This window comes from Anomalospiza imberbis, chromosome 5 (assembly GCF_031753505.1).
Source record: "Anomalospiza imberbis isolate Cuckoo-Finch-1a 21T00152 chromosome 5, ASM3175350v1, whole genome shotgun sequence".
NCBI lineage: Eukaryota > Metazoa > Chordata > Aves > Passeriformes > Viduidae > Anomalospiza > Anomalospiza imberbis.
The window spans coordinates 43,526,672-43,551,112 of record NC_089685.1 but is presented as its reverse complement, the minus strand read 5'-3'; the positions used below and the strand labels follow the sequence as shown (position 1 = coordinate 43,551,112).

Genomic DNA, 24,441 nt, shown 5'->3' with positions numbered 1-24,441 from the left:
AAAAGGAAATGAGATAAACCCCAAGGATTTCAGTGTAAGCAGAAAACCTTGCTGCATGTCTGAAGAAGTTTATGTGAAAAACAAGGATTGCCACATTAGCATAAAGGCTGATTTTTTTAGTCCATATTTTGCCATGGAAGGCCTTTCATAATTCTCTTGCTTATTATTATTTTTGCAACCTATAAGGACATCCACTTTACCTCCTATGAATTGAACACCTACAAACTTTCATCTTCATTTTAAAAAGCCCAGCAGCTATGAATTAATAAGCCCTACTTAACATGATGCAGGACACATTGTACCTATCTGGTATGCAGAGAGCAGAGTTTTATTATCTCCCTTCTGCCAAAAAATCCAGTGAAGAGATGAAGCAGCTCTTTCGATAGATCTGGAAGACTGCCCATGTTACACAACATTCACATCAGGGCACACATTATTTTGGGTTACTGCTCAATGGCTACGTGAACAGTGCAGATTAATCCCATGCAGAAAAGAAACAAACAATGCTTATAGTTGTGCAAATCAGAAAGCAGCCACTCACAGTAATACTGTGGGGCTATTTTTTACAAGGGAGGACGACAGATAGACATTGCCTTTTTGAATATGAAGTTGGTTTGTCATGCATTGCACACAGGCCAAAGGAAATACTTCAGGTCTTTGTGCAAGGCTTTATGTAAATAACACCAAACTGACAGCTTCAGGTAGTCACATGCCATTCTTTATCAGAAGCCTTCCTGACTTTACAGATCCAATCCTAAAAGCAAAAAAGTTCACTTAGGTCTCCTGAACCTAGGAAGAGTGCTGGTGAATGAAGAGGAGATGAAGACTAAAGAGAAAGGGTCTTCCTGCATACAGCTCTTTGTACAACTGGAATTTGCCTTTGAAAATTCGGCGACCACAGGCTGCATCCTTGGTGAGAGTATACCAATCTCTCTCTTTTAAGTCAACCATGTTTGGGGAACTGAAGTGCATCAAATGCAACTCAGTGGGAAAGCAGGTCAAAAGTTAAATCTATCACAATCTCCAAGCACCAGATTCCAACAAGCATGGTCTCAAATTAAGGGAGAGAAAAAAATCATGAAAGGCCATGCAGCACCAAGATACAAACTGTAGCTCATGAAGCTTCCAAGTTCCAGCCTCCAGGAAAAGCATGGCAGATACCTACTGCTATGGACAGGTCTTCTAGCAGTTTTCCCTCAGCCATTGGGCTACGATCCTCATTGGAAACAAGTTGCTGAGACAGATGGACCTTGGTCTGCCTTCCTATGACCATCCTTAGACCTTCTGAAATGAGTCCACAGAAGAGCCATGAAGGTCATCACAGGGCTGGAATTGTATGAAGACAGGCTGAGATAGTTGGGACTGTTCAGTCTGCAGAGAAGAAGGCTTGCTGGAGACCTTATAGCACCTTCTGGTACCTAAAGGGGGCTACAAGAGAGCAGGAGAGGGACTTTTGGCTAGGGCACATAGTGACAGAACAAGGGGGAAAGGCTTTACACTGAAAGAGGTCAGATTTAGATTTAAGAAGATGTTTACATGCAAACACCCTTCCTAACATTTATTTGTTAGGAAGAAATTGTTTACTCAGAGGGTAGTGAGACACTGGAACCATTGCCCAGAAAAGCTGTGGATGCCCCATTCCTGGAAGTGTTCAGGGCCAGATTGTATCGTGCTCTGAACAGCTTGGTCTAGTGAAAGGTATCCATCCCATGAGCTCCCATGGCAGAGGGCATGGAATGAGATGATCTATAAGGTCCCTTCCAACCCAATGGTTATTCTATGATTCTGTGATTTTTATGTTTATGTATTTTCTCAGTCTGTTCACACACACAAAAAAAAATAGACACACAATATGCTTTTTCAAAGGGTCAGCACATGGTTTAGTAGAAATCAGTGATAACTTTGTAAAATACCACCAGCCCTCAGGGGTTTACACAAAAAATGACTAAACAAAATAAAAATCTGGAAATAGCAGAGGCAGAAGAGGAAACTTATTTTACAAATTTTTGACTAGCTAATTTGTTTTGCAAAGTTTGTTTCCATAATTGGTAGAGGTGATATTTTTACATTATCAAGAATTCTTTGCAAGATTCAAGCTCCTTTGCCATAAGAAAATTTAAGCTCTAAAACTGCTACAAATTGCATCAGTACAGTATTCAGCATGTTATACCCTCTAAGACTGGAATTTCCTTGGGGTTTTTTCCTCTTCTGGTATTCCTCAACATTAGGTCACATAATGAACATTGCAAGCGTAAACTGAACCTGCTGATGAAAAGGATGGAGAGCTCTCCCTCCTACATCAAAACTCAGGAAAGGTTTAGGAAGAAAATCAGGGCAGTGTTTTATCTACTGCAGCATTGAGACTTATTTCCCTCTGCTTATATGGGAATAACCTGAAGAAGATTCTCAAAATATTTCCTTGATCTTGGGAAATCTCTGGAGTGACACAACATCCCACTCTGGTGCTAATCCCATGAACTACTATTTAATTTCACAGCCATAAGCTTAAACCATGAACATGACTTCAGGGGAGCTGCACCTGCCCTGACTTGCAACAGGATTCTTGATGGCGCACCTACAAGTGCTTGCTAAACTTCCTAAACTTTCTTTCCTAAGCTGTATGGCACCAGCAGTGGGACAGGAACCAAGAACCTATGATAAAGGGCAATGTTCTTCCCTTCAGCCAAACGTCTGCTCCCACCATGTGAATCTGAGATCCTTTTGGCCTACCCTGGGCCTAAGAGAAGATACAGCTCAGCCTTGCATATTCTCCCTGCCTTTACATAGTAATGAAAAAATCAATGACCAATGATAGGAAAAGTCTTAGTCTATCAGGGTGTTCTGTAGCACAAGAACATAATTCCTGATAATCTCATGCCATGCCAGGCAAACTACAGAAAAAAGACAGAAGAGCCTGCTGGTTAGAAAGCATGCTGTTAATCTTTTTTTATAAAGCATGCTGTTAATGCTTTTCTCTTCCTCTTGCAAGCAAAACAGTCCCAACTCTAGGAATTTTACATAATTCATTTCACTGCCAATTAACACAAAATTCTAATTACTGATTCAGATATTGGGGGGGGGGGGGGGTGGGGGTGGGGGGAGGAGGAGATTAACTTCTCCCTCTTCCTAGCCTAAATTTCCCTTGTTTTCCATCACCCTCAGTCTGCTGGAGGACAGGCAGCACAGACAGCTGCGGTTAGGCAGCTACTCCATTCTGCTGTACTTCTCTTATTCCTTCTCCCCACATCTTGTTCTTCCTGCCCTTCCAAGGACCAGGAGTGGTCCCACAGACATGTCCCTAGTTATGGTCCCTTTCCAGATGTTTCCTCCTGCTTGCTTGTGGCAGCTGCTCTTCCCCAAGCACACATGGGCCTGGCAGTGGGGGCTGCTTACTGACACCCTCCATGGGGCACCCCACAGCCTCACTCAAACCTCCTAACTTACACCACAAACCCCACTGACAACAAAACCCCAGAAGCCAGGGTGGTTGTAATTTCAGAAATCACACTGCGAGCCCTTCTTTTGAACCAGCAAAATAAGGAAAAGGAACGGCGAGAGGCCAAAACACGCATTGCCCAGGCATCTCCGAAAGCTGCAGCAGCTGGGCTGCTAACGCATACAGCTGACATCAGCCAGGCTCGGTTTTTGCAAGCAACTCATTCTGTTTTTTCCAGACAAAATCAGTTTTAGCTTCAAAATCCAGCTATCCAGGTGGGTATCTCTGGTTTGGGGAAAGAGGGGGGGTGTTTTAAGCATGGGGAAAATACACTGGCAGGGTGTGGGAAGGGAATGTTGCATCTGCTGGGGTTGCAGTTGGCAGAGTCCCACCAGCAGGACTGTGAATTTTGTGCCAGTAAAACTTTCAGGCTAATGCTCCAAAAGTAATAGCTGTAAATATTTGTATTTTATACTTAAAAAGCCTGACTGCACAGAACTGCTAGATGCTGGTGCATGCACTGGAGGGATAGGAGAAGGGGAAAAATGTCAAGGCCCAGCAAGTTGTCTGCTAAGGTCCTTCTAAGGTAAATTTTCTCTAGCCTGTTAGCAAGAAATCATCCGTTTTAGAGAAAAGCACGCATTGGAGTGTTTTGTTTTCTCAGAGAAGTGTGGAATTTGAAGCCAGGTCCTTTGGCTTATCTGTTGTAAACCATGACTGTTTCTCAGCACCACACCACTCAGTATTTCCTAGAGGAGGGATTCTGAGAAAAAAGAAAGAGCCCCAGTTCCCTAGAAGCATTAAATTAACACAAGGGATCTGTAAACGAAACAGCAGAGGTTTGAAAGCCTTACCCTTTACTGTTTCCTGCTTTCTTGGAAAAATCTCAGTATTAAAACAGATTGGATTACATTACAGGACTGGTTGCTGCTGAAGAATTTTATTTTGGGTTATAAAACACAATGTTTGCTGTTTTTCTAATTCAATTTGCTTTTACCTTCTTTATGTCACACTGTTGGTAAGGCTCCTGTGAGAAAATGCAGGTTGTTATTGCCTGAAAACTACCCCAATTATCATCTGCTCTCACTTTGTAAAGTAACGTGGGTAGAAACTGTGTAGTAAGTATAATGCTGATCTAAAGAAGTATGTTATGATTTTAAATCCATTTATAGGATTTTGCTTTGGCCATATAAAAAAATGACATTAAGAACTTGTTTCCCAAAAAAATTCCCAACCTTAAAAGCTTAACACATCTCTAAATTAAAACAAACATTAATTCTAACGCTACCAACCAGTTTACATCTTTGAATTATAAAATGTGAACAAGTGATCTTGCAAATTTTATTTTCAAGGGTTTTTGCCTTTGTAGTGAAGTTTTCAGCTAGAATAACAACATAAGCAGCCTTGTGTGTACTCGGAATAATTTCACCACAAACGGCTGACTGTAACTGCAGCCCTATGCCTGCAGTCCTGACAAGGAAGACTTGCATTTAATACAGTGGGAATTTTTGCCAGGTGATAGCTACAGGATCAGGCTTCCTGGATAGGATAAAAATCTAAAGTGAATTTTTATTTCACATTTAAAAGTTTTAAGTAGGTGAAGTGAAAATTCTTGGCTCTCCAAAATGACATCAAAGATTGAGGGAGGAAAAAACCAGGAGATTCTTGGTAGCAATATATTTAGCACCTTTCTTGGAATGTAATTGTTACTGGAAACTTTGGGGGTGTATCCATATGCATTAACCACTCTTATACAGTAAAGTCTGGTTTCTGAACTCATAGAAGTATTACACAATATTCTAACTACCTCAAGAGGCCTGATAATAAAATCATAGCATTTCACAATAATTCTAAAGATAAAGAGAATCACCAATTTAAGCTGGAAAAAATATTCTATTGCATATGTTACTGCAATTACAATTTCTCTGCATACTGCAGTGAGTGATGCTTCTGACATGGCAAGTATGATCAGAGCTAAAAATATAAAAGTGGCAGGCCTAGGCAAGTAATTGACTCTGCCAAATTTACATATGTGTGTAAAAATGTGATTTAGTTATGTCTTTCTCTAAATATTCATGGGCTATATGAAAAATGGGAGACAGAGGGAAGCAAGTGATACAGGTGAGGATCAGATTGTTTTTCCTGTTGCCTCTTAATAATATGCAACTGTTTGGTTTCGTCTTCCTCATGCCACCTGTAAGCTAAAACAGTGAACTTTTAATGAAGAACATAAAATGATGCCATAATGCCCGTAAACAATAATCCTTCTTGAGATGGCAGAGGACAGCACAGCACTATCAGATTTGAAAAAGAGAGAGTTGTGTAACTGAAAATCTATAGCCACTGTCCAGTCTGTTCTGGAGTGTTTATAAGCAGTTCTGTTTAAAGGTAAGAGAACAACAGGACAGTCCACAAAAATCCTATACATTCCTCTTGACAAATACTCTACCACCACTACCTTTTTTAAAAAAGGACATACATCAATCTAAAATCAAACTGCCGAGCCCTTTTTAAGCTAGACAGGAAGAAAATACAAATGACATGGACTAACTAATGAAAATGATGCCAGAACTCGACAGATTTTTAAATTATTTATTCTGGTTCTTCTTACAGTTTCTAGTACCATGTGCAGAAAATATAGACAACCAAACACACAGTTATTACAATATCAAACAAATACTTCGAGTGTAAAAGTTTCTGCATTTCCAACTGAAATACTATGATCTTTTTCAAAAAATGAAATATAAAAATTATGGTTCAGACTTGCCTGCAATTTGCAAGTGACTTTAAATGACCTGAAAAATAAATTAAGATACTATTCACCAAAATTAATTCCTAGTTGAGTATTCAGATCAAACAGCAACAAGGACAATAGTTCATATTATCTTTTGAATGTAATTTTAAAACTCAGGCACAGAATTATAGTAATTTTGAGAGCAGAAGGAATAATAATGGTTCATACAGAAGTCTTTCTGCCTCCCAACTCCACATGTATATATTAAATTTATTATAAAGTAACTAAGTACTTGCTGAGGCAGAAAAAAAACCAATTTTTGTTGTTCAATACACAGTATGCCTGTTCAGCTCTTAACACTTTCAGATTTATTTTCTTTTACTTCATGTCCTTCAGAATACATTTCCCACTGACCATCAGATATATCTAAGTGCTGCCACTGTCTGCCTTGGGGCATGAGGGGTGCTCCTTATTATAACAACTAAGTCCCAACTGCATTAGAAAAGGCCATTAATGGACTAAAAATATGCCAGGCTGTCACAACCAATAAATATCCATGTCTGAATGTTTTTAAAGGAAGTTTATGTTAAATCTAGGTACTCTGAGTTGCAATTCAAATAGAAAGGAAACTGTCTGAATTCTTCCCTCTCTTCTAGAATGCAATCCCTATAAACTTCTGGGAAATATGGATTTCAGGAAAGTCAGACCAATATTACACAAGCATATTGAACTTTATGTAAATAAATTATTTAAACTCTTTGTAAGTTTTTACATCCACTTATTCTTTATATAGATATACATGTGGGTAGGTGTGCATACACATCTATTTTAGACATCTGCATACATCTGACTTCTTAAAAAATCTTAAATATTGATCAGATATTTTGTGATTGACCTAACTGCCAAGCTACCCAAACCAACAACAATAAAACTATTCTCAGAAAGGATTTTTCTTAGGCTTTTGTAATATTTGCAGAAACAATTCAATATTTTTATTATTTATTGCTAAAAAAATATTCCACTGACAGATTTATGTAAAAAACACAGACATACTACATATTTGGTAAAAGTCTTCAAAATAAATATGATTAATGAATATGGTACAGAATCATCTATTTTATATAAACATTCAAATTTTTAGACTATTAAGCTTTTCTTTTTATAAAGAGGCGGTGCTAACAAATAGGTTTTAAGAACTTACCAAATATACAAAATGTATTTATTTTGCAAATAATATCCTTGGAGGAATATACTCCTGATTTAAATGAGAACGATATGACAATATTTGCTTTGAGAACAGGGAGTGACAGAATTAGAAAAGCAAATTCATTCTGTCTGAAATATTTAAGCAATTTAGTGGCTTCCTAGTCTAAATCCTATTCACAGTATAGAATATGAAAACAAGTCAATAAAGCTTGACAATAAAGCCAGAGATAGTGCTGTATCTGATAGCCTTGGGTACAAAGGAATAAATGGCTTAAATGCAGAACATGGACAGATTCTCACAGATTGATGGCCCACTTGTTTAGCTGCTTTCAGTGGGACTATGACAATTTAAACCAGCTGAAGGCCTACCCCACCATTTTCTTGTTCAAATAATTCAATATGATCCCTGCTTCAAGGAGAAAGGAGGACAATATTTCTAATAAAAGGAATACCACCACCTGATTTTGTGTTTTCTTTATTTTTTTAAAAGGCAGAGCTCTAAAAGTCAATAATAATATCCCATTGTAGATGTGGGACTGAAATCAATAAAACACAGTAAATTCAGTTATGGGAAACAGCTTTGAATGGTTTTAATTATATTTTCCTAGAAAGGCTTATAGAATGTTATTGATATTTGACCTGGAAAGTTCTGTTTTCTATTACAAAGTACATAATATCAATACAGCACCATATATGTCTGCATTCGACGTCCTTAACCCTTTGCAGGTCCCAAATGAAAGGAGAAGCAGGTGGATTTTCTTTTTTTTTTTTTTTTAATCTGAGGAAAACAGATGTCATCAAACCTGTCACCTGTCATAAAGCATTACTCCTCCACTGAAGTAAAGAAGTAATGGGGTCTGAAACGCCATCACATTCTAGCATGACGAAGAAAGAGAGCAGACTATTTGTCTATGATGGTAGTTGTATGTTAACTGCTATGATATCTTTTATTTTACAGCTGCCTTATTCTTTCTCTCTCCTAAAGCTGGCTCATTTGCCTGGCATCCCTGGAAGCCTCTGCTTTATGTCACTTTCCTAAGTGCACATACCAGCTGATTGAATCCTATATTAAATTAGATACTGAATTAAAAAAAAAAAAAAAAAGAAAGAAAAGAAGGAAGGAGAAAAAAAACCATATAGTATGAGCAAAGGAATCCAGTTTCTCAGAACTATAACTTTCAAATCCATCTGGTCTGGGAGGGGGACAGTGAAAATATAAAGAAAGTGATTAAGAAGTACTCCACAATAACCACTCTAGCTAGCTACCATGGGTCCTGTGGGTCCATCCACCCTGTGCATTCATACCACAGCTAAGCAGCTCCAGGAGATGCATAAATGAATATCATTGCCTCCAGTGAATGTAAGAGAAAGCAGACCAACAGTCACTTGCCCAAGGTGATGCTTTAAATCAGCATTAGAACTGGAAATAAAATTCCCAAATAATTCTGCTTTCCTGGTTTAGGCACCATCCAGTGAATTGCAGCACCAAAAAAAAAAAAAACCAAAACAAAACACAGACAAAATTAACAGTTTAGTGTAAAGGGAAAATTATTTCAAGACAGGAGCATTGTGACCAGGCTAACAACAGCCAAATAAATGCCTTCAGGCTCAATCGGAGCTCTCACCTAAAATGGAACTGCTGATAATCCCCAAAGAAAAGTGGGTACTTTAAAAGCTCTGGGCATTATGAGGACACTAGTTCAAGAAAAATGCAGGCACACTGCGGCCAACCGTAACCACTTCATTACTTACAGTATATATACTCTCTGTATACATGTGTTTGTATACACACACACACACACATATATATACACACACTCACAGAGACACAGAATACAGCTTTCCATGATGATTCAGTAAGGTTAGAAGCAAAAAGGAGCTGCACACTACTTGAAAGGATGACAGAAATTAATGGAGACAGCAAGGCTCAGATGCATGCCTCGGTCAGACATCTGCAGGATACAGAAAATCAGAGCTATAAATATAGGTTAGAAATATACAGGAGTCACTGGTACAACAGGCCGAGGGAGTAGTTTCAACACCTTGGCATGCTACACAGAATGATCTTTAAAATACATTAAAAAGGGAATATATAGTGAGAGTGAAAAGGCAGCAAACGTATATGATTAAATAAAACTACCTCCCACACAGTTAATGCTCTGCTGAGTTATGTCCTGCACCAACACAGCTTCAAACTGATACCAAGGGGGCACCAACACACAAAGTGATTTTTCTTCATCTTTTTCCTCTGTTCTTTTTTGTTTTAAATACTAAAACAAGGTTTCTTAAGAGCCACAATTAAAATGCAACTATTAACCCTAATAAGGCAGGGAAGGAATTTTTCATGAGTGAAGTTTTATTCATAACTCAGTAATCCAGGGATTCTTTCATGTTTCTGAAGAAGCTTTAAATTAACCGGCTTGATATTTGGATAGATGGCACATCTGGGAGTGGTTTGAAAATGCTATTTACTGAGAGTGTAAGCAAAAGGCTCTTAGGATAGTTTTTTGATGCTTGAGGAGGAAGTCCTTGGAGAGACCATTTACAGTGATATAAGGGCAGGGACTAAATTTATCAGTCTTAAAGGAGAAGGGAGTGTAGTGCCCTCAGACTGTGACAGAATCAGTCCTTACAAGTGTGAGATGTATGGCATTTGGGTAAATGCACTGGATCAAGCCAAAACATAAATCAAAATGTAGATGAAACCACACAGGGCGCTCAGAGACAACTCAACAACAGGAGACAGCTTGTGACCTGCCAGGCAGGATGTAAAAGGCACAGTTAAGCCTGGATGAGAAAGCCAAGAAGTAGGAATACACAGAGCTACCAGATCCTTTAAAGAATACAAATCCTGCTCATTTACCACAAACAAATGGAGATCTGCATGTCAAGGAAGGGATGAATGAATTGGGGCAGCAAGACTGCAGTCTGAAGAAGGAGCTAACAGGCCCCAGAAAGTGTTGTCCACATCCCACCCTCACCTTTGCTACTGACCCAGCACCAGCAGCTCTTTCCCCACAGGAACAACACTTTTGGTTGCTCTGCCTAAATGCCCAGCTCCTGGCATCATTTTGCCAAACATGCTGCCCCTGGTTTCATGAAGAAAAATCCCTACATTCTCCACGAAGAGGAAAGGCAGAGGAGACTTGAAAATGTTAACCCTCAAGAGTTAGAAAGTAAAACCATGCATTTGCTCCTGTGCCATGCTTGCAGCATGCCCCAAATACCCCTCCAGGACATGCCAGGAAGAAAGGCAACTGGTCTTATGCACAGCCTCAGCAGAGAGCAGATTTTTGGGATCCTGGTTTGACACCCAGACAAAATTTAATCATGATCCAGATCGAGTTCCCCATTTAAATCTCTCTTCTGCAGGCACAACTGTCATGTGAACAATTATTTAAACCCCATTTTCTTTGGTAATATTTTTAGGAGGAGAACAATAAGATGGCATGTGTGATTGCAACCCATCTCAGCCACCCATGGGAACAGAGCAAACAATGAACTTTTTGACATCATTTTTTGCTGTCGACTTAAAAGCAGAAATTCCTTTTTCAAACAATTTTTATGGATAGTCATTGTGACCTGGACAAGATTAAACTACATAAACTACAGATTAGTTTGGAAAATTCAACTGTCATAAATCAGTTGGATCAGAAATTCTGAAAAAATAGCATAAAGCAGCAATGATGCTTGTTGACAGAGCAAACTGAAACCCTTTAATAGAGCAACTATTCCTGAAACGTCAATTATGCACTGTCAGTTTTAGTAGACAATTCAAGACAGAACATGAGAACACCAGACGTTACCAGCTGCAAATTTTATCTCAGTCCCAGAGGAAGGGGGAAAGACGAAAGCTTTAGATTATGTGCAATATACCAACAAATCAACAACAGGTTGAGTAAAGAAAGTGGAGGTTTAAGCAGCTACTGAAACCATGAGCTCAGCTGAATGACAATTTGTATGTCGAACTAGTTTCCTCTTTTCCAAATGCAATAGAAGGTGTTGATCATAATCTTCTGAAAGCTTTAAAAACCTGTGCTGTAGTTAACAAAGATTCTGTGGTAAGTTATGAATACCTGGGTTCACCCTGGTGTTAAAACTCCTCTCCAGCAGCAAGAGGTGCTTTGCAAAAAAAATTCAAATCTTTGGAAAGCCCATCCTCTGAAATGTAATGCTTCAGGGCCCCTGGGTCCTAAGGATCTTCAGTATTGTAGCAGTCATTTGTATTTTAATTTATGATTTTTAAACACTAACTACTGTAAAAGTTTCGAAGCCTAACAGTAAAGTGCTTACACAAGATCAAAGCTTTCAAGGTTTTTATTTATGTACTTGATAAAAAAATATATCATTGCTAGTCTTTGAGATGCCTGACAGCTATGTTCCTTTAACAAGAACTCCTTCTCTAGTCCCAGTGCTTGATGAGAATGTGCGATATTTCTACTCTGAGACGTTACCTAACACTATCTAGTCGAAAGTTCAGATTGCCCCTATATGTTCCTTAGGCCAGGCCACAGAGCAGACCTGAAAACTAGCACCTCCATTTTAAGATATATATAATAAAAGCCAGCAGGTGCTGCAGTGACTTCTATTCCATAGGCAAGATTCTTTACAACAATTTAAATAAATTATTAGCAAATTAAAAGATTTTTCATGACACCATCCAAAGGTCCTTCACTATTTTCCTTTACAGATTACAATTTACCTTTTCTACCATAGTAAGAACAAAAGCAGAAAATCATATTGTGGAAAAACAAAGGGACAACAAAAAGGCAGCCTTGACTAATTCATAGAAATGAGTTTATTTACCAAAAAGTTTTGATAAGCAGGTATTTTCTACCTGTGATTCATATTTCTTATGTACAAAAGAAAATAACTTTGTATATCAAGTGCACCTTTTCCTTAATCTTCCTTTTAAATGGTTCATTTGTGCTCAGAAAAAAACACAGCAATAAAAACAACCCAAAACTTAAATCTTCAACTTGCAGAAGAGTTATGACTGGCTTTATCTTCAAACAAGAAAGATCCTTTAAAGTTCCATTTCAAGACTTTGTAATGAATCTACACCAATTATTGAGCTTTGAAGATTAATTGAAACTGTACAAAATAGCTGCAGACAACAGACAAACTTCAGCTTTTCCTCTGGATTTAGTCATGAGGAAAACTACCCTGAAATCAAATTCTGGTGCATTTTACAGTATAAATGTAACAGACACACACTTTCTGTACCAGGAAAAAGCTCCAGCTACTATGTACTGCTTGTTCAAGTGCAAGACTGTGCTCACCAGGGTGCTGCCTAAAGCAAAACACCCAACTTGTACAGAGGGAAAAAAGTGATGTAAAACAATTCTAAAGATAAGCCATTTACCTTTCTTCAGTACTGAATATCATTCACTTAATGCAGATTTCCCCTTTAGAAAACACCAGGAATGGCAACAGATTCAGCTGTTTTTCTTCCCATGGTCAAAGGTTCACCAGCCAGCCTTAGGACACCAAAAGGTAAGAGGACTATGGTCTTCCATAAGCATCAATTCTCTTGAATAGCCTAATTTCAGTTACTAAAATATATTCCTTTTCCATAGGAAATAAACTACTTAGGTATGTATATGCATTCTGAATTCAAGCTACCAAAGTAGGGTGACCCACTCAAAGCTGAGAACACCTTTCATCACTTCCTCATAACCTGTAGGCAAAAATAAGTCTAGAATTGGTTGCAGTTCTGTCAAATCGCTACATGCTCTCTGGTGTTGTCTGCAGATGCCAACAGTTATTTTATACATCTGAAATGGTTGGGGAAAACTTTGTAATAGCACATTTCCCATATCTTAATCCTAAATCATACCTTGTTTTAAGTGATTGTCCTCTGCCTCTACATCTGAGGTGGTTAATTTTGGTGTTCCAGATGTGGCATATGCATTTTGTTCACATACGTTTGGAATTATCACTTTGCATCAAAATAGTTATGACTGTGATGTTAAAAGACAGAATTTTTATTAGCTACCTCCAGTCAAATGAAAAAAAATCAAACTGAGTAGAAAAACCTATGCTAAAAAAGGCAGTCACTGAAAACACTGGGATTAAATGCTCACTCTTAACTTATCCTTTCCTAGACCACTGTCCTGACTGGATTTTCTACCTGGGACAGGCACCAGAGGGCTAGATGTGGGGAAACCAAGAAAATTACTGCATATGACTATCACGGTAAAATAGAGGCTTGAGCGTCAAGGTGTTCAAAAAATGTAAGAACAGAGGACCAAAAGGGAGTTTCAAACAAGGCATCTCTGATGCCATTTTTCTCTGTCTGGAGACAGGACAGTAAAATGGAGTAGAAAGAGATCTTATCACGCTGTTAGGATTCCCCCAGTCCAGCTTCCTTCTAATGGCACTGTGCATATTCATCTTGGCAGAGCCTGGCAAAGGTTAACAATAGGTTCCTTGACACCATGGGTGTATTAAGCAAAACAGACCCAGCATGGCTGTCCTTTCATTCTCTCTCATCCCAGTGGATATACCACAGAAATGCTGAACAAAACCTCAGGCATCTCTCTTTTTATAGCTAAGAACTGATGGGTTAAGAAAGTTTTCTGAGCAGCTGCAAATCTACTATAGGGGAAGGAATATTACAAATAATATAATAGATCCTACAGGTGGGGAAAAATCATCAAAGCCTTATACATCCCTGCAACTCCAAGGCAAGGCAAAAAAAACACTGGTAAGTTTGTAATGCAGCTTTTAGAAGGATAGGAGAGGATAGGACAGGATAGGATTAGGATTCCATCTTGAGAAAGCCCTTTCTTTAAAAACAAAAAGAGGAAATCTGTAAAGCATAGTATGAGGAGTAAGCCCATCAGCTGTGGTCAAGAATCAGTGGGTATTGCTACACAGCTGCAATGATGTAAGGAAAAAGCAGTAGCTGTAACAGTACATTGGAATTTGCATCTGATATATAACACCCTGGAAAAGATAAAATATCATCTCGGCAAGCCTGAATGTCACCTCTGCAAAAAAAAAGATGAATGCTTTTGTAGAAGGTTACTTCAGGGTCATTTTGGTATTGACAATTTTTCCCACAAGGAAGAAATAATATCCAAAACCTGAAACACAGTGTCCCATTTCAATGTCATTTCCTAATAACCATGTAAATAACTCACAGCAGTACCCAATGGTGAGGCAAAGCAGACAGCTCTTCATACTTTATATATTCTGTGTGTCAGTGACTATAACCTTGTGATATCATTGGACTCAGAAGGTGGTAAGAAAGCATATGAAATAATAATGTACTCACTCCAAATATCCTTATGAAGGCAGAACATGCAATCCTAGAGAAAGATCCAATTAATAATTTCGCTTTTAGATCATTAAAGATGCAATACAATGACACTCCTTTTACTCACAGAAATTACATTAAACTTTTCTCTGGTATGTATGACCAATGTGCTTTGCATGCCAGAATTAAATCAACTATATGTTATAATGTTGACTGATATATAAAATGGTTATGAACAGGAAAACAGTAAACTGAGAATGAAAAATCTATCTAGAATGGGGAAAAGGCTCAAAAGTTGCGGTGCAGGCATGACTGGAATCAGGTAAGGGGAAAGGAGGCTCTTAAGAATTCATGTAAAGGGGGCATTCACGTAAAGGGTATAGGATTTTATATCCTGCTCCCATATTACTTTACTCAATAAAGCACAAGACCTGATCTATTCAGAGAGTAGCTCTTCATTTTTAACATTATATAAATGCACAAGATTAAATTAGGAGTCTGAGTAACTAAATAGTGATAGCTCTATAGGAAGAAAAACAGTTGTGGAAACAGCTTGTAGAGTCAACAGGAACTGAGCTGTAATAAAAGCAAAAAGCTATACTTACAGCACAGAACAGGAGAAAAGGATTTTATTTACTGGTACATATCGAAGAGGTGTACAAATGTTAGCTGGTGCCAAATCAGAAGGGTAATTAATGCCTGGAAGTACAGAATCTCTTACTACCTCCCTCTTCCCACCAAGAACAGGCATGCTTTGGTATTCTGTGCCGACTTTGATGCCCCAGGATTAATTAATTAATTAATTAATTAAAGTTATTAGATCCCAAATCTAGGACTTCTGGTATTTTCCAGCCATGTGTGGAAAGAGTTCATAATTAACCCACAGGCAGTAATGCAAGACAGTGATGAAGTCTGAAGAGCCCTAGTCTTGTCTGGATATGTGTTTCCCAGGCGATGTTGCTGACATGACAACTGTCCCAGAATGAACCTATGAGTTTAGGACAAGACATAAAAAATAGTGTTTGTCTGTATGTACATAAATGGGAGGGCTTGCAATTTTAAGTAGGCAGCATATTATTCAGTACAAGAAGTACTAGGAATTATGACTGCACAAATTATTCATAACCCTACCAGGAGTAATCAGTTGGCATGAAAGCAGTATCAAGACATGGACATTCTATATATTTCTTCAACTTAAAGGTCTGAAGATTTACAGACAAAAGTTACCCAATATCTGATCATATTTAACAAAAGCATGCTGAAGTTGAAAAACCAATATGTAGTTAGTGTACTTTGTCTTGAGGGACACTATTACGAGAGCTAGACACTAACAAATACACACAATCTAAGACCTATGTAAAAGGCTTACACACAAAAGCAAAAAGCTAGTTTTGCCTTTCCTAACACTTACAGGTAATTTAAACACAGAAGACTTACAGAGAAAGTAATGAGATTACTGTTGTTATAGTTATCAAGATTATTTTTCTCTAAGTCCCTAAGTAATTTCAGCACTTGTCAAAGGACTTTAGAACTGGAAGAAACAATGAATTTGTGCATACAAAAGAACAGAAGGAAACCCCAGAACAATGCCTTTTTAATCAGACAACAAAAATACTCTGATACAGGAGGAATTTTACCAAGTGTATGAGCTACTGAGCAGTGAAAGCAAAAGCTGTTAAATCATAAGTTCAAGGCAGTAAATCCTTCATATCCCTTCATATCTGGCTTCGTGGGAAAAAAAAAAAACAAAAACAAAACAAAATTAAAAAAAAAAAAAAAAAAAAAAAAAAAAACAACAGGGAGAAATTCTCAAAACCAGAGCCTGGTATGCCAAGAATTTTGTAAAAGGGTGCACATACCAATGGCAAAATGAACACTGGAGTGGATATTTAATCACACTAGGAATGTCTCTGATCAGCATTAGCCAGGAAAATACCTTGTCATGCAGCAGACTAGAACACAACACTCAAGTGAACAGCAGAGTTTACACTCCAATTTTTCATTATATCAGTCTGAATAGAAAGGTACCATACTTTTTCTCTAAATGACTTGATATTTATTCTTTACACTACTGTAGGTGGAAAATAGCAAAACAAAAGAAAAATGCTAACAGAACCCAAACATGACACATACAACCCTGTAATATTCCCCTGGACTCCCTGCGCTTCCTTCGGTGGAAACACAGTTGGTTTCACTCCTACAGACTCTGTTTATATACACATTATAGCCCAATCCTGTGGATAATTAAAATAAACTTGGAGCAAGTAATCTGACTGAGGCCAATAAGCATGCTAACAAGTATACAGTCACACAAATGTTTGCAAGTTGAGTCTGACAATAAAAATATATTAACTCAGACCTCTTAAATTAGCTATTCCCATTAAATTTTAGCAGTGCACATGCTTCCACTAATTGGAATATGGACAGCATGCAAGATGACTATTGCCTTCTGGAGACTGAGGAGCTCCTTTCAGGATTTTGTCTTGTGCAAGTTATCAGATCAATGTAGTGCCATACCAGGAGCTGGACAACTTTATCTTATCTCAACAGAAGCATGGTAGCAGCCTTTTAATAAACAATAGACATAAGTTCCAAACAGGTATTACTCATTTCTTCTTCTATAATTCACCCCTTTGTCATACTGGAAGCTGCACAATCTCTAACACAAGTAACAACTTTAAAGAGACAAGTGAAGTGTGTGTATGTACCCTCTGCATAGGAAAAGGAGTGTTGCACTCAGTTAAACAACTTGAAGATCCATTTAACATTGCTATGTATGAGAACTAGGATGAATGAAACATAAACAATGATAAACGCAAGCAAGACTCTCAGTTACAGGGTCAATTCTACTCCATTCAGGTGCAAGGCAGAGACACAGGTTTATCTTCAATCCCCTTATCCCACAACAGGTCCAAATTATTTTGCTGAAACCCATGCACAATTTCTAAGGAAACTTAGGGGCATAAAGGAGGGGATTCACAAAAGCCAGCACACCAATTCAGAAGCTGCCTCAATTAGCCCAGGTGAAAAAAGGAAAGGAACTCAAGCCCTATCTTTTTCTAGGACTTAAAAAAAAAGTTCTTTCACCTACTGGAAGGGACTTTATTCTACTCAAAATTCAATATATGAGCTCTCTCTTGGAGCTATGCCTCCACAAAATATTTACAAACACAGCTGAGGGGGCACTGCTTATATTAACCATAGATGAGCTTACAAGGGAAGTGTCTAAGACATTAAGTCACAAGGAGGTATCCTACCTGTAACACTGTGGGGTGATATCAACATTACACTATTCCATGTGAAGAGCTGCACCTTGCTGCCAGCAGCTGGCAAGAGCGCAGACCTGTCTGCCAGGTGTGTGCTGCAAACGCCTACAGGATTCAGCGCCGTGGATGAAATCGCCGGAGAAAGGCCTGGCCGTGCATCCCACCAGCGGTGATGAGAGAGGCACTGCAATGCTTGGCACGGCTGACAGGCAGCCTGGGACCTGCCCACAGCAGCCTCTGAAGTGTCCGGGGTGCTCCGACAGCAAGAGCTGCAGTGCCTGGACACCTGGCTGAAAACACAACCAGCAGCTTGCTGGGGAATGATTTAAGGCTCCCCGTTTAGAATCCAGGTGCCTGCAAGAGGAATGCCCTGAGAATCCTGAGTTCATTTCTACTGCAAACAGCTGGATAGCATTTCTAGCTATAAGCTGAAGATGCTGTTAAAACAAGCACTTTGCAGATCCAACAGATCCACCATGAGCACATTAACCAAGGGGATGATGTAAGAGTATTTGCCACCCTAACTACAGCAATTGCTGGTCAAGAATATGAATATTAAACTAATCTTATGTGGGATGTAGCAGAACTGGATCACAGGGAAATAAATTACTTTTTAATTAAATGGAAGAGGGGTATGAATAAAGAACGTGTCACTTTCAAAAGCTGAGCAAACAAAGCCATTGCCTATAGGGAATAAAATCATAGTTAAATAAATATATTCTTTGCAAAGATATACTAAAAGGTACCTGCCTTCCTTTTCATTCCAGCTTTTCTTTCTCAGTGGTTACTTTGCTGAGGACTCCTATGCCCCTGCTTAAAGGCAGCACCACCTGCCTGTGGAGGGAGCCTACCTGCCACCAGAGCTAGCCAGAGACCCCTGAGGCTGGCAAGGGGCTTAGTCAGCCCTTTACCTGTTGAAGTCCTTTTACTCATTCCTAGCATATATTTTATTAGAAAAATCAAAAACTGAAACCGGCTGTTTGTTAAAAACTCAACATATCATTAACTACAAATGAAAGCAAAGACTTCTCAAAGCATATGCACAGGACTGAAATTGCCTTCTCTAAAGCCAAGGGGAGCTTACCCTTGACCTTGACAGGAGAAGGGTTGAGTGAGCTTGGGTTACTGATGAGTACTTTTGAAAATGTCAGGCAAAGTGATGAAACAGTAACATTAAGAAGGCTGATAGAAAAAGTGGTGCACTAATATGGATTTATTTACCTTGATCCAGTGCATTAATGCTTATTTCCTGCACATACAAGTCTTATAGCATAAATCAAATTAGGACCTTCTCTAAATGTAAATTGGAAGGAACACGAAAGCTTCACTTCAGTTTTCAGCAGCAGAGATTGTCAAAACACATGTAACAACTCCTTTCCAATACATCAAAAGATGAGGTTCTCTCATTTGCAAGAATGAATTACTTAGTTACAAGTTTTCTCAGTTACTCAGAAGCATGTGTAAGTGTGTATCTGAGGGGCACAAGGGACATTAATTAGCATCAACAAATTTATTCACAGAAAAAGCAAGAGCAGGAAGAAAAAAAAGAAACTCAGACATTATACTGGAACAATGGCCGAATGGGGAAAAGAAGCAACAAGATTGGTTTTCCGTTTACACAATTGCCAAGCAGATAAAAATTGGCTTTAAAAGTCTTGTATATGAAACAATAAATCTTCTAAAAAGAGAAAGTGTTATCACTTAAAGGTAAGGAGTGATACTTCGGTGCTCTAGCTCTCCTTCACATAAACAAATATATGACTGTAAACAGATATGGAATTAAAACTTAGTTGCATATGGCAGTGCAAGGAGGGCTTCAAGATGCACTAACCATGTGTGATTAACTGCATCCTAGAGGAACCTCCTGACCTTTGCCATACAAGTGACATTTCCTGGTGAGAATTAAGTCACACCACTGCTGATATTCTCAGTTGACAGGCAAAAAGAGTGTGGAGTCTAAACTAGTAATAGCTTTCCAGATGTGGAAGTTATTTTTCTTTGAAGGTCAAGTCATGCTGCCATGTCAGTGCAGGGAAGACAAAATAGCACCCATTCTTTCACCAGAAAGAACACTTTAGTCATCAGTGGCAAGACCTTTGTCCTGCTCTGGTCAACAGGAGTCTGGCCTCTGACTTCACTGGAGTCAAGACTTTTACTGAGAGATGCTACTTAGCATTTCTACTGACTTTGGGAGGTTATGCAGCCTCCACAACCCAGATAAGTTAAGGTGAATGTGTTGTCTGCTTGGTTGGTTTTTAAATAGTATGCACAGACTTAATTTATGAAAGACAATAGATTTTCCTGTGCAATAAAAATACAAAACCTAAACATTTTCAGATGATGCTACAAGGCAACTGTGAAGGTGCTAAAAGAGAAGCTGGTCAGCTCTGAAGGAAAATATTAATGAAGAAAAAAATTCATAAAAATAAGCCTAAACAATCTTAAGTAGAAAGTCTTCTCAGTTACTTTGGAGCACATATTAGCATGTATCTATGGGCCACAAGAGCCATTAATTAGTATTGACAGGATGCCTATATTGATGACATAATGCAAAAATAACAACTGCATCTTCTTTTTTTATGCTTACAAGTGGCTTTATCAAGCTGCAGGATCAAGTCCTTACAAGAAAGTTTCTAGTCTGCTCCAGAAAACAATTATCACTATCTGTACAAAGCTTCTTCAATGGCTGCAAACAAGACCAACTGTGGGAAGTTGGCAACAACTAATAAAAGATCTCAAGAATCACAGAGGATTGCATCTATGCATGTTTTTGGAACTATAAAACACGGGCATGATTTTATCATATTGTGATGCAAGTTGAGGAGAAATATTGACAGAGAATTAAGACATTTTGTCTAATGGAAAACTACAGGTAGTGAATTCTGTATGCCATTTGGAATGGACATACTCCAAGATGAGAAACAGTACTGTATATTCTGGGAAATAGAGATACTTAAACAATCAGAGAGAAAAAAAAAAAAAACATTTATTTGCATGCTGCTGCATCCCAGATATGATGCTCATCTACATCTATATGAATGTATGAATACAGAATTCTGGGAAGAAAGGATTCCAAGATGGCAGGTTCAATTAATGGACAAAACCACCTCATTCCCTAGCCAGAGAAGGCTACATCTGTATCAGCAAGCAGTACAGAGCAATGGGAGGGTAGTTATACACTAATACAGATTATGCTGAGGATCTGGTGTTCAGACTACACACCGCTGGAATGTTTCACTTCTAACTGGTTCTAGTCTGGTCCTATGGACCCAGAGACCATTTTCCAGTTTAGATTACCCTGAAAGAAATCTAATTCAAACACTTCCATTCACTTAAAAAACACATTCCTAATCTGAACTTGAAGTCACACATACACATACAGAGTACCCTGTGTCAGCAGCTGTTGTATTTGGAATAAAATCCCATATACTGAGCTCAGAGAGTTTGACACCAAAGTTACAAATCACAGAAAAAATTAGGTTGGGAGGGACTTTTGGAGGTCATCTAGTCCAACCTCAAAGTAAGGCCAGTTTCAATGTCTGATCAGGTTGCTCAAGGTCTTGTACCATTGAGTGTTAGATGTCTCTGAAGATGGAGATTCCAAATCCTCTTTGGGCAATCCTACTTGGTCTGCAAACTCTCGTGGCCACTGCTTAACTGTCATGTGAATTTTAAAAAATTGATTCAATCACACTTTCCCTCACTACAACTTGTGGCTGCCACTTCTTTTCCTTTTGCAACACACACAGAGGAAGTGTCTGACTTCAGGTTTCCTGAATCGACTTGGCCTTCTATCCTCCAAGAACACACTCAGTTTTTTCAGCCTTTCCCTGTAGCTCACATTGAACTAACCACTTCAGCGGTGCTTCACAGGACTCTAGTTTATCAATCTTTCCCTTGTACTGGTGGCATAAAGCTAGGCAGAGTATTTTCAATACAACCTTCTCATACCAAGTATAGGGGAATAATCACTTCCCTCAGCCCGCTTGCTGGCTTTGCTCTTGCTGACGGAGGTTCATGTGTGGTTAGTCTTCATCGCTATACTTGCTGTCTATCAAGACAACCACTATTTTTATCTAGATTTGCAACTGGCCAGTCAGTGCTCATCTTGTGTTATTTTGTGGGAATTTTGTATCCCAGGTGCAGGACTTCACATTTCTTTCTGAACATCATGAGGCTCTTGCTGGCCCATTCATCCAGCCTGCTGGGGTCCCTCTGAGAGGCAGTCCCACTCTCCTGTGTCAAATTATCCCCAAGGTATGGAGTCATCCTGTTTTCCAGCTTCAGGCACCATTCAGAAGTTCATGGAACACTAAATGACAAGTGAGCAAACAAAGTTAATTCACCTACAAACATCCTGAAGATACAGTCACTCCCATCACCCAGATCTCTGACAAAGATTGGCCCCACTGTCAGCCCTGAGAAACATAATTCCTGATTAGCCACCAGTTAGATGGACATCGAAGCTGCAACCACAATCCTCTTAGACTGGTGGTCCGACCTTTCCACCACTGTGCAGGTCACCCATTGAGTCCATACCTTCCCAGCTAGCCACAAGAATGCTACGAGACTGTGCTGAAAGCCTTGCTAAAGTCAATTAAATGAAATCTGCTGCTATCATTCAGAGAGGCAGCTGTTTTATTACAGAAGGCAAGAATCAAGTTGGTTAAGCTTACTTTACCTGGGGTATACCCAAGGTGGCTGCTCCCTGTTACTTTACTGTATTTTGTGCATTGGACTTTCCACAGCCTACCAAATGTGACAGAAATCAGCCCCTCAAAGACATAGTCCAGCTCCCTCAGATCTCTCAGATACATCCCATCCAGCTCCATGGATTTGTGGAGAACACTGCTTGGACTCAATCCCTTCATATGAGATCACCGAGCCCTACAGTCATCCTTAATCTGCTGAAGTATTATTATAACAATATGAGAGAGTAGCAAAGTCTGATGATTGGCCAGGTCTTGGCAACCTTTGTGATCCAGTCCTTTGGGAAGCACCAAATTTTGGAAGGCATCAAGTCTGGTCAGCACATGGATGTTTCCACTTCCTGTACCAGGGAGTCTTCAATACCAGTTACCCATTGCTTCCTCTTAGTGGCTTAAGAGTAGTTGATCAGGCACAGGTGGTCTAAATACCTGTCTTGCCAGAACTCACTCCTCCTTTCTTGTTTCCAGGTCTATATGTTTTATTAAATCTATAGTATTATTATTAGCCTCACATATTTGTGTTACTGAGTACAACACCAAATATGGGTATATCTTACCATTAACTTACCTGAAAGAAACTGCTTGAGGCTGGGAACTCTATTTCCTAACACTAATGCCTAAATGAAAACGTAAGATGTAAGCAGCATAGAGCCAGCTACTTATGAACATGGCAAAAAACAGAAAGCAAGCAGATACTCCTTAAATTGAAAGAAAATTAAGGAAAAAAATCTATACACACATTAAACTAAAAATATATACACAGAATGCTCCATAGTACCAGAGATGTCAATTACTTGTCCATGTCGTGGTGCATACGGTTAATATTGAGTGTGTGCACAAACCTTTACTGCCAGACTTCACAGATCTCGCTGCGGTCAGGAACACAGCCAAAGTCATAAATATAACACCCGATTTTCAGGGGAGATGGGAATGTGGAAAAGAGTTTGGGAAATTCTCCTATGAGGATGCCTTTGAACTGCTCCAGATAACCAGAGAATATTTCCTGTAGCCTCCAGGCATTAGGATGTGGCACAAGGGCATTACTTCATCTCCAGGTCAACCAAGTGAGGCCAAGGCTGCTAAGCCCATCCCTTTCCTTCAGACATACATGGGAGGAAACTCCCCCTTCTGCCACTGGACTATACAAGAGAGGGGAGGGAAAGAGAAGAAAGGAAAAAACTACTGTCTTCTGTCCACCATTTTAGAGAGAGAAAAGGGATTCCTCAGCTGCTTTTCCTATCTGACATCTAAATGGAAAAGGCAAGACATCAGGCTGTTTTCTTACTGCATTAGATGGGAGAGGAAGCAGGACAGGAAGAAGGCAGGAAGCAGCCAACAAAAGGTAAGAAGAGATACTAAAATTACACATGTACTAATGCTTTTGCATATGAATCCAAATTCTTAGAAATCCACAACCCAGCTGTGGAAAAAGGACTTTGGGAAAGCTGGGAGGGGATGGAAGGATATCTGTCTTTCTCGGCATAAGTACATGTTTTGCTTTGTTTTGTATTTGCATGCTTCATCCAAAGGGTTACACAACATGAAGCTTTCTATAGCTGTACAACAACACACACTCCCCACACATCCAGGGAAAAACCTCAACCAGACTAAAATTTGTTCAAATGAACACCCAAGTCTAGCAGGACACTAATGTTTACTAGGTACCACAACAAAATTATGCATTAGAAAATATTCCCTGCCTAGTTGTGAGAGTACAGCTTTCCCATGGCAATTCTGATGTCCTAAATTCACTAACATTTGCCAGATAGAAGCAGCTGCTCCAGGATTCCTTTGGCAAACGCCATATCTCACTTTTTTGTTCTCAG

At 39.0% G+C, this 24,441-nt stretch overlaps 2 protein-coding genes across 5 annotated transcripts in view; one reads left to right on the top strand and one right to left on the bottom strand.

The window, feature by feature from the left end:
• The window catches only part of CRADD (CASP2 and RIPK1 domain containing adaptor with death domain), an 83,063-nt gene that overhangs the window by 50,955 nt on the left and 7,667 nt on the right, over window positions 1-24,441 (bottom strand). The window lies entirely within an intron of this gene.
• Window positions 3,075-24,441, top strand: part of LOC137474093 (uncharacterized) — a 53,877-nt gene continuing 32,510 nt past the window's right edge. The window contains exons 1-2 of the transcript XR_010999145.1: window positions 3,075-3,711; window positions 22,047-23,957. The gene's annotated coding sequence lies outside the window, so the exon portion shown is untranslated. The remainder of the gene's footprint in view (window positions 3,712-22,046; window positions 23,958-24,441) is intronic.